A 12592-nucleotide genomic window follows, 5' to 3' on the forward strand; every position below is an offset into this window, starting at 1 on the left:
AAAGGTGAGAAAATGAATAGCGCATTAGAGACGATATGTGTGGCACACTTTCAGGCAGACTTACTTATATTGGGTTTGGACTTATGAAGCAGATAGGGTAGTCGTTATTATTATTTTTTTTTACTTAACTGCTTTTTATTTTTTGTAGCAGTTAAACATAATTTTATTTCGAATATATAAACGCATGATAAACTAAATTCGCTTACAAGCAGTTATTAAGGGACAGATGTGCCTAAAAGTAGACGTTCAGTTTGTGCACAAATTTTGTTTAGACAAAATCTTACAAACCTAATAAAAGGTTTCCAAATAAAATAGAACTAAATTTTGGAGTAAAATAAATGCATTTGGTTTTTAATTAAAAACAATTTGAATGAATATGGCCGAAACAAAATATATTTTCAGCGATAAACCCAGAACAAATTTAAAAATTAAGGCAAAATATTCAGATTCGACATACTTAAGGCCTTCAGACATGCATGGGTTCATTTCTGGGTCTAAAACTAATCGGTCCGTGTAATTTACTTATGTTAGTTTTTGGCTTATTTATTATTTTATTTTATATTTTTTCTTTGTTTACGGCAACACTGTGTTGTCCTACTAGAGTCTACTTTTAGGCGCGAGCATAAAAAAGCCATTATAAAATAATTCTTGTGGTAGAGGGATTCTTTGCAGTTGCTGCTGCTGATTTCTTGTGGGTGTTTTCTTTTTTGAACTCAAAAATCGTTGACAGACGTTGATGCAGACAGATTTGTTTGAGACAAATATGCAAATGTCAAGAGTAAGTACAAGAAAAGGTTAGTTGGAGACAAAAAAGAATGCATTAAAAATTGCATAAATATTTGCGATGAAAAGTTAGAATTTAAGGAGCTTAAAGTACTTAAAAAGTTTAGAATTTGAAAAAAAAAATGAATTAGTTATTACTAAAACATAGTACAAAACGCTTAAAAAATTATTTCATTTTATTCTTTTCAAAATTCTGGAAAACTGAAATATGTGAGCTCTTATTACATATTGTCTTTGTGGCATAGAATCATACACGATTTAAAATATTTATAGGTCTCCTCAATAATTTCACGTGACTAATCCAAACCAAATCCTATTCCTCGTTTAATTGTCCAACAATGAATGCACTTTGCGCTTTCACAGTGATTTAGCGTTAAAAAATGATTCAAAGTCACTATTGTCTACGCGATGTCGGCGTTGCTGTCTAGCATGTCTACATAAATTCACGTAAGCATGAATTTACAGCAGTCACCATAAAAATGGAAGTGGACATTTTTATATAATTTCATCAACTAGGTTAGGTTAGGTTAAGAGGGCGTGCGTGAGTGTTACCCACACTTCCATTCGGAGACATTTTTTGCACATCGTGAGTGCCCTCAGTAAGTACAGGGTGGCGGCAAATTCGTTTAGCCCATTACCTCCTAGTGGTCCTCAAAAAACCACTTGCTTTCCCTGATGAACCCAAAAAGAAGCAAGAAGTCCACCATCCCAACGTCTGGCAGGCTGTCGAAGAATCCAGAAATCTGCGCCATCTTCTTTCAATCGCCGGAAATCGGCAGAGAAAGCGGTAGATCGTCTCCTCTTCCTCCTCATCCTAACAGCTTCTGCAGAGGGAGCTTGTTGGTATTCGCCACCGTCGGAGCATTGGTGCGATAGCACGATGACATGTGATGACACCCGGAAGTGCCCTCACCGCAGATTTGTTCAGTTTGAGAAGGAAACTGGTGACTTTCCTATCCAACCATGGCTATAAGGACTTTGAGACTTCGTAGTCAACCCTATTGGTCCACAGCAAGTCCGTTGCCCTGTTCTCATATTCATCGATTCTCCCTAGGAAATAACTCAGCGGCGGTCGGACGGAGCTGTCAACCTCACTTATATCTAAGTCGGAATTCATCAACTAAATTCTGCTTTTTTTATTTATTTCCGCTTATTTAAAAAAAAAACCAAATTAATTAAATAAATAAATTTTATTAGTGAAACTACGCAAACCCATTTGCAAAAACGTTTTCGAAAATATTTTACAAAAATTTCGAACTTTTATTTGGAGTTTTCTGAATTTTTGCGATTATGCAGTTTTGTAGCCCAATCAATTTTAGTCTAACAAAGTACAAAGTTCAGAGATCTATAACTTAGACTAAAATTGATTAGGCTCATGAGTCATATATTGAGTGGTAGTTCTGCTTCTTCTTCTTCGCCATTGTCGCCATTTGACATATCCTGTGTTTTGGCATCTCCTTTTGAAACAGCGCTACCGTATCCTAAAAAATGCCTCAATACGTGGATTTTGTTTGCATTTCTATTTTTCTTTTTAGTTAAATTATTTTTTGACATTTTAACCGACTGTTTCAGGCAAGTAATGAATGCAGCGGCTGTCCAATTATATACAAGAACTGCATCTGTCGTAAAATATGTATATTGCTCATTTGTATTCGGTTCAATACAACGGTGACTCCAAACTTGACCTCACCGCAAAGAGACATAAAGTTTTGTTCCACTATTAGATCTTAATCCATTGCTAGGATAGGCAGATTGTCACTGATGTTAGGGCTAAGCACTGCTAGGTAGCTGAAGGGCGGCTTATGCGCTTGCATGCTTGAATTCCGCTGTATTTGAAAAGAGCCTTCCTCTCATTGGACCGCCTTGCGATATAATCGTGGACTTTTTGCAGCAAGGGGTGCTGCTGATACGAAGTGATACAATTTAAAAGCAAATTGATAACTCTTCAAAATCATATCGATAACTTTTCGATACCAAATTAGTTACACACCGATAACAAACTGGTAACACTCCGATACTAAATCGATCACGTTTCCATAAAAAATTGATAGCACGTCGATAAGAAATTCGTAACCCTCCGATAATAAGTCAACAGCTTTTCAATAATGGACCGATAAGGGCAAGCTTTCTTATCGCTCGCAATTTGTAACACTTCGATAACTCGGCTACAACCCATCTTAAACATCTACACTCTGGATAACTGGTCCCTTCCACAACAAGTCTATCTGACACACTACGCCTAAACTCACCTCACATTTTCGTTGCGGGCTCAGTCCTATTAGGTTTCAAATTGGGTGCTGTTTCAGGTTAGTTAAGCGACTTCGGTATAGTCTCTATTTTCAGTTGAGATTTTAGATTCGGTTGCAGTTGCGTCCATTATTGTAACCACCGTTAATTCCCTTTTCTTTTCGATTCCACTTTTGCTTCCGATTTGGTTTCGGTTCTGTTTTCAGCATAGGATTTGGTTCTGGTTTCGACTTCACATTTGATTTCGGATTCGGTGATTTTTGACACAACTACTTCTGTTTTACTCTGAGATTCTAAAAAAAAAAAAGCTGCATTAGAGCACGTAGCCGCAGTAATGGAGGGGAACAAACAAATTGCTTAGCAATGGTTTGCACGGTGGTTTCCCCACTCAAGAGGTCAGAGTTTAAGAAACAACTTTTCCTTAAAGAAGTATACAGATTTTGCTTACTTTCCTGCTGCTGCATTTTAGTTGTATTTAAATAAGTTGAAGTCTCCAAAACATTTCCCTTTGTTTGTGTCAACTGTGCTCAAATCTGCATACTCAAAGAAATTCAGAGAAAAAGTACTAAATTTTTAAAACTTTTTTTTCCAATTTTTGAATTTTTTTTGAAACCGTTTTTGAGATTTGGGTGCCTGATTTTATTGAAAAATTCATGGCATTGTTTTTCTAAACGATCGAGTATAAAAAAAGAACTGAACTGATAACATTTGATAAAAATTTCCAGTACTATTTTAGTGTTCGCCGTTGTATGAAGTAGATTCTAGGGATGAATATATGCATGCTCATAAATTTTCACCGCCCACAGTTTAGGCTGATTGTGGTTAAACCTGCCAGATCGTTGTCATTGACTTCGGTTTTATTCTTTCGACACTATTTCCAGATTTTTTTTTTTTTAATTTCTAATCCGCCTTCCAACTCAATGTGCCGTGGCGCCATTGAATGCAAACCTTTTAGTTTCACAAAGCGCTACATGAATCACAATGTCTAAAAATTCATTAACATACAGGCATACATTTTAAAAAATTTGAATAGATATTATATTATATGTAAACTTTTATATGTAGATTTCGTTGAATACTTGAATGGATGTATGTATGTACATATGTGTTAGTGTTAAATCGTTTGTCCTTTCAATTGCATTACACCACAGTTAGTTATTTGCTGGATAGTTTTCTTTTTTAGTTGAATAGTGATTTGGGATTTTTTGGGAATGCAAATGTATCACTAAGTAATCCGTTGATGTCCTAATGAACTGATTTATCTTTAGAGTTTTATTTATGAGTATGAATGTATTTAGATATATGTCTGTATATAGACATTTTTATTCAAAGCATTTATCACAAAAATATACGCCATTCAAATGGTTTATCAAATTACAACTCTTATTTTTTTGGAAATAGCAGGAGCAGCTAATATCATTAGTTTAAAAAGAATTTCAGCTAGGACTACGTTGGCAGCATGGGAGATCAAATCTTTCTCCAGAACCAATGCCCCGGAACAGCTTGAGCGCAGATCATACCACCTTTTAATTTAGGCGTCATCAAATACTGCACAAAGAGACTATCTAATTTCGTACCTATTCAAAGGGGCTCTTAGTACCACATGTGAGCTGGAAAGTTGGCGCAAGGGTATCAAATTGCACACGTGTACACGATGGCTCCAACTTAATCGAAAGAGTAGAGCGTGCATTATACTATGCTTACTTGACTGGGTAGATTTATTAACCGATATCGCGCCATCGATTTTTCGATAGGATTTGGGCTTAGGAAAATTAAGTCCCACTACGCATACCCGAAAATATTATTTTCGAGCCTGCGAAATTTCATCGATTTTTTCGCAGTCCGGGTTCGGTTCCGATGTCGGTGCAGGTTACCAGTTCACTTCAGGTCTAGTTACAGTTTTGGGCTCGGTTCTGGACTCGCGTTCGCCTGTGGTACGGTTTCGGTTCAGAGTTCTGGTTTGCGTTCGATCTCTCCTTTCCTTTCTTACCCTGTTTTTCTTGCACCTTTCTTTCTTTTTCCTTCCTTTCCTTTAGTTTCTTTTCATTTAATTTCGTTTCATTTCCGTTCCTCTCCTTTCTTTCAATTCCTTTTCTTTCCTTTCCTCTCATTTCCTGTCCTTTCCTTTCCTTTCCTTTCCTTTCCTTTCCTTTCCTTTCCTTTCTTTCCTCTCCTCTCCTCTCCTCTCCTCTCCTCTCCTCTCCTCTCCTCTCCTCTCCTCTCCTCTCCTCTCCTCACCTCTCCTCTCCTCTCCTCTCCTCTCCTCTCCTCTCCTCTCCTCTCCTCACCTCTCCTCTCCTCTCCTCTCCTCTCCTCTCCTCTCCTCTCCTCTCCTCTCCTCTCCTCTCCTCTCCTCTCCTCTCCTCTCCTCTCCTCTCCTCTCCTCTCCTCTCCTCTCCTCTCCTCTCCTTTCCCTTCCTTTCCTTTCCTTTCCTTCCCTTTCCTTTCCTTTCCTTTCCTTTCCTTTCCTTTCCATTCCTTTCCTTTCCATCACGTTCCTTTCTTTCCGTTCTTTTCCTTTACTTGTCTTTCCTCTTCTTACTCCGCCTTTCCTTCCAATATTTTTCCAATCTTCTTCTCCATTTTCCCTGCCTCTCCAAGCCTCGCCTTTCTTTCATTACTTTTCCATTTCGCTGATATAAACCCTATCACGTACAATGTTTCTACATTACGCTACACTGAAGTGATAACTCCCGCGCTTACGTTCCGTATTACTACAAACAGCATGCTATTATCACTCACCGGCCCTATTTTACACTTCTGTAGTACCATATACCGTATATCAATGACACTTACTACGCCTACGCTTACTATACATTTTAGAGATATCCCCTATATAGAATATCTCTTACAAAAGGCTACACCTACGAATTCGCCTACACTTTACATCTTACGCTTACATTCAGTATTGTCCATACAGTGAGCAAAGTCCATACGAATCAAAAATTTATTTATGACTTCGCTTATTACATAAAATGCAAAAATTTTATATTTGCAATTTACTTAAGCACAAATATGATTTAATTTTTATTTGCAAAGTTATGCAAATTTCGTTAGCATACGATGTCAGCGAGCAGCAACTTGGCTTAATCAAACTCTTGTCAAAATATGTCATAAGCAATTTGCAATTTACTTTTGGCACACAACGTGACGCGTCGAGTAAATATAAATACATAGAGATACGTACGTACTATATTTGTAAATAACCACACACATATGCATATGCATACATACCAATGTATACAAATGTATGTATTAACACATATATATATATATATATGCAGACTACCTTCCCCATGTCTGTTCTTGCCAAACATAACGAGCCTTCTGCCTACTTTTTCTCCATTTCACAGCCCCTTGTTTGCATCGTAACCGCTAAAATTTGATTTCATTTCAATTTCAATTTAAATGGCAACGCGCTACGGTATGGCATGCAATGTTGCCACACGAGAGCAAAAGCACTTTTGGGTTCAGGTGAGGAGGGGACCTGAGGCACTCTAACAAGGGGACAGTACACGAGATGGTAAAAGAATGTGATGAAGGCGTGTTTTGTTAGTTATAATATACGCAGTTGCATTGCAGCGGCAGACCCAGCAAAAATTCATTAAGAAAATCGCGTTGAAAATGGAAATTTTATATGCTGGCATGTGTCTACTGGTATGTTTATATTTAAATATGTATTTATGTAGGCGCAAAAATTGTGGTTCATATTTATGGTTCCAAGATTTTTACGAACTTTTGTTTAAGGTGCTCATAGTCCCTTCCCTTGCGCAGTGTCGGTGTTTTATAAAATGTTAATATATTTACATATTTCTCTGTTATCTTTTTAATTAAAAAAAAAAACAAGTAAGGAAGGTTAAGTTCGGGTGTAACCGAACATTACATACTCAGTTGAGAGCTATGGTGACTACATTAGGGAAAATAACCATGTAGGAAATTGAACCGAGGGAAACCCTGGAATGTGCTTGTATGACATGTGTATCAAATGAAAGGCATTAAAGAGTATTTTATGAAGGAGTGGGCCATAGTTCTATAGGTGGACGCCATTTAGGGATATCGCCATAAAGGTGGATCAGGGTTGACTCTAGAATTTGTTTGTACAATATGTGAATCAAATGAAAGGTGTTAAAGAGTATTTTATGAGGGAGTGGGCCATAGTTCTATAGGTGGACGCCATTTAGGGATATAGCCATAAAGGTGGATCAGGGTTGACTCTAGAATGCGTTTGTACGATATGGGTATCAAATGAAAGGTGTTAATGAGTATTTTAAAAGGGAGTAATCCTTAGTTCCATAGGTGGACGCCGTTTCGAGATATCGCCATAAAGGTGGACCAGGGGTGACCCTAGAATTTGTTTGTACAATATGGGTATCAAAAGAAAGGTGTTAATGAGTATTTTAAAAGGGAGTGATGCTTAGTTCCACAGGTAGACGCCGTTTCGAGATATCGCCATAAAGGTGGACCAGGTGTGACCCTAGAATTTGTTTGTACGATATGGGTATCAAATTAAAGCTATTAAGGAGGGTTTTAAAAGGGAGTGGTGGTAGTTGTATAGGTGGTCGCCTTTTCGAGATATCGCCATAAAGGTGGACCAGGGGTGACTCTAGAATGCGTTTGTACGATATGGGTATCAAATGAAAGGTGTTAATGAGTATTTTAAAAGGGAGTAAACCTTAGTTCCATAGGTGGACGCCGTTTCGAGATATCGCCACAAAGGTGGACCAGGGGTGACCCTAGAATTTGTTTGTATAATATGGGTATCAAAAGAAAGGTGTCAATGAGTATTTTAAAAGGGAGTGATGCTTAGTTCCACAGGTGTACGCCGTTTCGAGATATCGCCATCAAGGTGGACCAGGTGTGACCCTAGAATGCGTTTGTACAATATGGGTATCAAACGAAAGATGTTAATGAGTATTTTAAAAGGGAGTAATCCTTAGTTCCATAGGTGGACGGCGTTTCGAGATATCGCCATAAAGGTGGACCAGGGGTGACCCTAGAATTTGTTTGTACAATATGGGTATCAAAAGAAAGGTGTTAATGAGTATTTTAAAAGGGAGTGATGCTTAGTTCCACAGGTGGACGCCGTTTCGAGATATCGCCATAAAGGTGGACCAGGTGTGACCCTAGAATTTGTTTGTACGATATGGGTATCAAACTAAAGGTATTAATGTGGGTTTTAAAGGGAGTGGTGGTAGTTGTATAGGTGGTCGCCTTTTCGAGATATCGCCATAAAGATGGACTAGGGGTGACTCTAGAATGCGTTTGTACGATATGGGTATCAAATGAAAGGTGTTAATGAGTATTTTAAAAGGGAGTAATCCTTAGTTCCATAGGTGGACGCCGTTTCGAGATATCGCCACAAAGGTGGACCAGGGGTGACCCTAGAATTTGTTTGTACAATATGGGCATCAAACGAATGGTGTTAATGAGTATTTTAAAAGGGAGTGGGCCTTAGTTCTATAGGTGGACGCCGTTTCGAAATATCGCCATAAAGGTGGACCACGGGTGACTCTAGAATGTGTTTGTACGATATGGGTATCAAATAAAAGGTATTAATGAGAGTTTTAAAAGGGAGTGGTGGTAGTTGTATATGTGAAGGCGTTTTCCAGATATCGACCAAAATGTGGACCAGGGTGACCCAGAACATTATTTTTTGGATACCGCTAATTTATTTATATATATAATACCTGCCAAGATTTTAAGGGTTTTTTATTTCGCCCTGCAGAACTTTTTCATTTTTTTCTACTTAATATGGTAGGTGTTTTTTCTAAAGTTATAATTCGCGCCTATAAACCAATCCAATTACCTCACCATGTTTCATCCCTTTTTTCGTATTTTGTATAGAATTATGGCATTTTTTTCATTTTTCGTAATTTTCGATATCGAAAAAGTGGGCGTGGTCATTGTCGGATTTCGTTCATTTTTCATACCAAGTTAAAGTGAGTTCAAGTAAGTACGTGAACTAAGTTCATTAAAGATATGTCGATTTTTGCTCAAGTTATCGTGTTAACGGCCATGCGGAAGGAGAGACGAACGACTGTGTATAAAAACTGGGCGTGGCATCAACCGATTCACAGAAAACAGTTAGCATCATAAAATCTATGCCCCTACCAAATTTCAAAAGGATTGGTTGATTTTTGTTCGACTTATGGCGTTAAAAGTATCCTAGACAAATTAAATGAAAAAGGGCGGAGCCACGCCCATTTTGAAATTTTCTTTTATTTTTGGATTTTGTTGCACCATATCATTACTGGAGTTGAATGTTGACATAATTTGCTTATATACTGTAAAGATATTAAATTTTTTGTTAAAATTTGACTTTAAAAAATTTTTTTTTTTTAAAGTGGGCGTGGTCCTTCTCCGATTTTGCTAATTTTTATTAGCCGTACATACAGTAATTGGAGTAATGTCCCTGCCAAATTTCATCATTATATCTTCAACGACTGACAAATTACAGCTTGCAAAAGTTTTAAATTACCTTCTTTTAAAAGTGGGCGGTGCCACGCCCATTGTCCAAAATTTTACTAATTTTCTATTCTGCGTCATAAATTCAACTCATCTAGCAAGTTTCGTCGCTTTATCTGTCTTTGGTAATGAATTATCGCACTTTTTCGGTTTTTCGAAATTTTCGATATCGAAAAAGTGGGCGTGGTTATAGTCCGATATCGTTCATTTTAAATAGCGATCTGAGATGAGTGCTCAGGAACCTACATACCAAATTTCATCAAGATACCTCAAAATTTACTCAAGTTATCGTGTTAACGGACGGACGGACGGACATGGCTAAATCAAATTTTTTTTCGATCCTGATTATTTTGATATATGGAAGTCTATATCTATCTCGATTCCTTTATATATGTACAACCAACCGTTATCCAATCAGACTTAATATACTCTGTGAGCTCTGCTCAACTGAGTATAAAAATCAGCAAAATGGCGCATGATTTTATATACTGGAAAACCCGTGCGAAGGGATCTTACGATTAATTTTTGAGAGACTTGTCATTGAGTTATTAGCTTGAAACTTCACTCATAGTTAAGAGAACCGAAACACTGCCAACAAAGGGGAAAAATAAATAGAAGATTCAAAATCTGTGAACATCTGCTTTATATAAATATATCACATTACAGCGCGAGTATGATATTTTACCAAAAACCATCTTATAAAACTTATGAGAAACAAAAAAATAAACTTAGAAAGTAATTCATAGACATTCAATATCTTCTTTACTACGAATTTCCACTGTATTGACTATATATAATCACCCCTATTACGGTTGTCATTAGTGAGAAAATTAGTGTCGACGCTCATGAATTGGTATCGGCGTTGTCAATTTCAAAAAATAGTCAAAATAACCAACAACAATCACTTTAGTAGAATCGTGGTAATGTTCTAGGACAGCGCTCGACTGCTAAAACACGTTCGAAAAACTCTGGAGAGGTACCAAAAGACACGTATTGACCTCTGCTTTAATAATCCGAAGGCGGAGTATTAAAATTTTACTTGCGTTAGGAAATATTTGCAAAAAAAAACAGTTGCAAGCTTTCAAGTGGTTCATTAAAAGGTTTTTGTGAAATTTCAAGGATTTTTTATTTCCGGCTTCAGATTATTAATACCGAAGTCAATTCGGGTATTTTGATATCCCTCCCGAATTCGATTAGTGCACCATGCCCTGTAGGTAGGGAGTTGCTAATGGTGTACTAAAGAGAAATCCAGTCATCTACAATATATTCACTAAAGTTCGTAAACAAATTCCTTATGTGTATTTTGCCCGGAATGCTTAATTGTGCACTAATAGATTTCAGCAGTTATTTAGATCCACAAATTGTCCACTAAACAAAAAATTAACTCAACACAAATTGTAAATAAACAACTGTCAAATATAAAGGGATCGTATTTTTATCGATATCACGTCGACATCAATACTTTGCCTTAGTAAATACCAATTATGCATTGACGTGACATTGATATTGATACCACGTGATGTCGACGACGATACGAAGTGATGGTTGACGTTGAGAACCGTAATAGGGGTGAATATAATGTAGAATCCGGCGTAATTTGGAGAATTGGTGCGTAGGCGTACAGGCGTAGTGAGTGGTATTGGTAGATATTCTGAACAGAGTAATACAGAATATAGGCGTAGGTGTAGTCACTACACTGAAGCGTAATGTGGGAACAGTGTAGGTGATAGAGGAGAGAGCAAATCAAGTTTAATCAAGTGAAGGCAAAGAAAAAAATGAAAGGAAATGATCCACAAGTTATAAACAATTTATCGATTTTTGTTGAAAAGTTGTAAATTTTCCATAGATAACAAAGGTTATAGACGGGCTTTCGATTTTTATCAACGAGTTATCGGTTTGTATCGAATTAATCAACGAAAAGCTATCGTTTTTATTGAAAAGTTATCTATTTGTTATCGGAGTGTCATAAATGTGTTATCGGCATAGTATTGCCAAGATCATCGAAAATTTCCGATTTGTTCTCAAAAATGTATCGATTTATTATTGCAACAGTTATCGGACTATTATCGATTTGACATCGAAGTAATATCGAAAAGCTATCGATTTAAAATCGAAAAATATATCCAATATTTTCGCCATGTTATCATTTTTTTATGGATTCGTTATCGAAAATGTATCGATTTTTATAGAAAATCTATCGATTCACTATAGAAAAGTTATCGTTTCCTCATATGAATGTTACCAATTTTTTATCATAGATTTATCGATTTGTTTTCGACATTTTATCGAATTGCTATAGCTTAACTTCCAGAGTGTTAACAATTTGTTATCAAAATATTATAAATTTGTTATAAAAAAAGTGTCGATACGTCGATCGATCGGTATTTATACTGCTGTATCGATTTCTTATCGAAAAGATATCAAATTGTGTATATTCCAAGGGAATGGCTATTGGTTATCGATTTTTTATCGGAGTGTTAGCAATTTGTTTTTATTCTGTTAACGATTTGTTATTTTAATGTAACCAAATTGTTGTCAGCGTGGTATCGATTTCGTAAGCACGACGCTTCGATTACCGGTACAATTTCAATATCAAATCGATGACACATCTGTAACCCATCGATAAAAAGCCGATTGCAAGCTGATTACCGGACCTACATAATTTAAAAACATAGCTTTTCTAGACCAGTGGTGCACTCGAGAGCTTCCTAGAGCTTCGGAGATCTATTCGACGTTCAGCTACATGTCGTGTGCACGCAGTGGCCTAGATTCAGTAAAGTAAGCAGTTAATCAGTTTTAGCTTTAGCGTTAAGCAGTCAACATCTTGTGATCAAACATTAACCATGTAACCATATACTACTGCAAAACTTGCGGTTGCAGTCGATGCCGGCTGAGCTATTGTTCACCACTACTCTACGTATACGTGCAGGTATACACTTAGAACTTCACGAGTACATTATACTCACTCTTTTTTTTCGACAAGCTACACCTTCAATAAAACTTTTTCTATTTTCTGCCCAAGAAACTTAGTCCCAAAATCCGAGTTTTGTATATCCAGCGCGTTGATTAAAGTAGCTATGCAAAATTTACAAATTTC

The 12592-nt window shown here is 36.9% G+C and overlaps 1 protein-coding gene across 5 annotated transcripts in view; it reads right to left on the reverse strand.

Moving 5' to 3' along the window:
• LOC137233654 (bromodomain-containing protein DDB_G0280777-like) overlaps positions 1 to 12592 on the reverse strand; it is a 765544-nt gene that overhangs the window by 698258 nt on the left and 54694 nt on the right. The window contains exon 1 of one of the 5 annotated variants that reach the window (XR_010947522.1): positions 3033 to 3278. The exons of the other annotated variants lie outside the window; for them this stretch is intronic. The gene's annotated coding sequence lies outside the window, so the exon portion shown is untranslated. Of the gene's footprint in view, positions 1 to 3032; positions 3279 to 12592 lie in introns of those variants that run through there. 5 annotated transcript variants of the gene reach the window in all.

Source organism: Eurosta solidaginis, chromosome 5, assembly GCF_040869045.1.
Source record: "Eurosta solidaginis isolate ZX-2024a chromosome 5, ASM4086904v1, whole genome shotgun sequence".
NCBI lineage: Eukaryota > Metazoa > Arthropoda > Insecta > Diptera > Tephritidae > Eurosta > Eurosta solidaginis.